At 44.5% G+C, this 2,959-nt stretch overlaps 1 protein-coding gene across 1 annotated transcript in view; it reads right to left on the minus strand.

The window, feature by feature from the left end:
- Positions 1-2,959, minus strand: part of LOC128474621 (polyubiquitin-C) — a 92,233-nt gene that overhangs the window by 59,533 nt on the left and 29,741 nt on the right. The gene's annotated exons all lie outside the window — the stretch shown is intronic.

Raw genomic sequence — 2,959 nt, forward strand, 5'->3', positions numbered from 1 at the left:
GCACATCAGGTCCTGCCACATGTGGCTTCCACATGCTGCAAGAGTATAAAAGTGTAACATGAGGCTACACATACGCAGCTGGCAGCCACATGCACATCCTTTACTGGCCACTGACCTTAAAGTGTGAGGGCCACTTTCCATCACCCTCTATTCCTGCTGTTCACACTGACTCAGAGGATACTGGACAACAGCAAATTACCCGTTTCCTGATGAGACACTCATGGATTTCATACTACATTTGTCCTGCAAATTCAGCTGACAGTTCTAAAGTTAGTGGTCAAACTCTAGTGTTTCACTTGGTAAAGCATATTTTCTACCACTATCTAGATCACCAGTCATATGCAATGGAGCTATTATCTATAAAATAGGCTTAAAATAATAACATGGGCAACAATTTCCATCTCTATCCATGACTAGGTAAGTAGGTAATATCTTATTGAAGTAAAACATAAGGATGCCTGGAGTTCACCTAGTAATACAGGCCACTTGCATTAGATGATGCCATTTAACATAGCCAATCCTGTATGTTTTCCATTCTATTATTCTGATGTATTATTAAGTGGAGATTCTTTACTTAGCATACTTATGGTGGCATTTGTTAGCATTTAACATGAATTATTTGTTTTTATTTTAAATTCACATTAAACTGTTTACTGAAAACTTGAATTCTCCTTCTTTGCTTTGCTTTGCTGCATGGATATTCATGATACAAATTACTATGCAGAACAAAGTATTGTTCCACATGGATGTGCTTAAAACAAATGAAACAATATAATATTATACAATCATCATATGTAGACCTTTCTATAAAAGCCTGAGCAATTATTTGAAAGATAGTTTTACTAAGGAATCCTCTAGCCAATCGAATACTAAAAGGGGGATTTCCCCCATGTGACACACATCAGGGGGGTGCCACCCAGGTGTGCAACTTCTCCAGAGGCGGACTATACTGTCCGCTGCTGGAGGAGCAGGGCTGTTGGGGAGATCAGGGATCTCCTTCTAACCAGCCCATAATAAAGGGAGTGTAAGGTCTGTTCATGCAAACATCCATGTTGCTGCTCCCTTGCAATGTATGCCGGCTACTGATGCTGTGCATCTGAGGGAAGTTATGGTGTACCACCGTCAATGTATGGCTCAGTATATAGTGCTGGGTGCTATGCTGTACCACAGTCTGTGTCTAGCTCAGGATATAGTGATGGGAGTTAGAGTGCACCACAAACCATGCCTGGCTCAGTATATAGTGATAGGAGTTATGCTGTACCATTGTCAATCTCTGGCTCAGTATATAGTGATGGTAGTTAAACTGTACCACCATCAGTGCCCGGCTCAGGATATAGTGATGGGAGTTATTCACAAAGACATAAAGCCACTTAAATGTAGCACACTGTAGGAGTGATTTTTTTCTATTAGGAACTCACATGTTAAAGTCCTTGTTTGTTTGTTTTTTAGTTACCAGTAGTTTTTTTTTATGAATTAGCAAAGAAGACAATAAACTAGAGATTAGAAGCAGGAAAACTGTAAATTATAGGTAAATTGTGGTGAGAAAATCTTCAGCACTCTCTCACATTCTCTCAAAATGAAATAAGCCAGTAACCAACCTCATGCTGATGAGTTCCTATTAAGGGATGATCTGGCTTCTGCATCTAAATGCTTTTTAATACAGCCGACATTTACTCCAATGAATCCATGTATAAAGTGGATATAGAGGCAAAAGGGTGATCATTGTTAGCCTTATCTGCACATGCTTACCCATAATCCCTTACAAGATTTATGTGGGAAAAGCAAGTCTTCTGGCTTAATAATGCTTCTTATATACCGTATTGGCTCGAATATAGGCCGCACTTTTTTCCCCCACTTTAAGTCTTTAAAGTGGGGGTGCGGCCTATATTCGGGGTCTAGCGCCCGACGCCCGGGACATGCAGTTCCGGGCGCCGGGCAGGCAGCAGGGTTAGGATACAGATCCCCCGCAGCGGTGCAGGGGACCTGCATCCTACTCTCTGATACGCTCAGACAGCCTCCCCTGCCAGCACTTCCCACGGGGGAGTGCCGGCACGGGAGGTTGTCTAAGCGCATCGTGCAGACGTTCACCGGCAGGAGCGATACGCGTAAACAGCCTCCGCTGCCGGGACGTCTGCACGATGTGCTTTAACAATCTCCCTTGCCGGGAATTCCCACGGGGGGAGAGGCGTTTTACCTCTGCCCCCAAGACTTACCAGAGCAGACTCCCGGGTGTCTTGCTGGGGGCCGGCGGGGGACATCTACGCAATACGCGTATACAACTTCCGGTGCCAGCACATCCGCTGAGTGGCGGCACCGGAAGTTGTATACGCGTATTGCGTAGATGTCCCCCGCTGGCCCCGCAAGACACCCGGGAGTCTGCTCTGGTAAGTCGGGTGGGGGGGGTCAGAGTGGCAGCATATCTCGGGGGGGGGACAGAGTGGCAGCATATCTCGAGGGGGGGGAGGACAGAGTGGCAGCATATCTCGGGGAGGGACAGAGTGGCAGCATATCTCGGGGGGGGGACAGAGTGGCAGCATGTCTATTAAAAAAACTTTTTCTTTAAAAAAGTACCCAACTTTTAGGGTGCGGCCTATATACGGGGCGGCCTATATCCGAGCCAATAAGTTATAATAATGCTTAATATATACCGGTATACATTACAAACACAACAATATAATCTGGAGTAACTTTGCTTTCAACAATGAAATCATTCATGGTTTCCATATTTATATTCCTCTCCTTATTACCTTGAAAGTTCCTAGACTAATGGGATACATTGCAGAAGTTCCTGCAGCTAATGAGTTAACTGCCATTTAAATCTGTAACGATGGTTGTGATGTGCATTGCAGTTACTTTTCTGTTGCTCTGCAGAAGGATTGGGTGCTAACGAGTTAACTAAACCTGCCTTTTAAATCTGTTAGTGACATGCATTGTGGAGCCTCCAGTTTGTTGTGAGGAG

Source organism: Spea bombifrons, chromosome 2 (genome assembly GCF_027358695.1).
Source record: "Spea bombifrons isolate aSpeBom1 chromosome 2, aSpeBom1.2.pri, whole genome shotgun sequence".
In the NCBI taxonomy this organism is placed as follows: Eukaryota; Metazoa; Chordata; class Amphibia; order Anura; family Pelobatidae; genus Spea; species Spea bombifrons.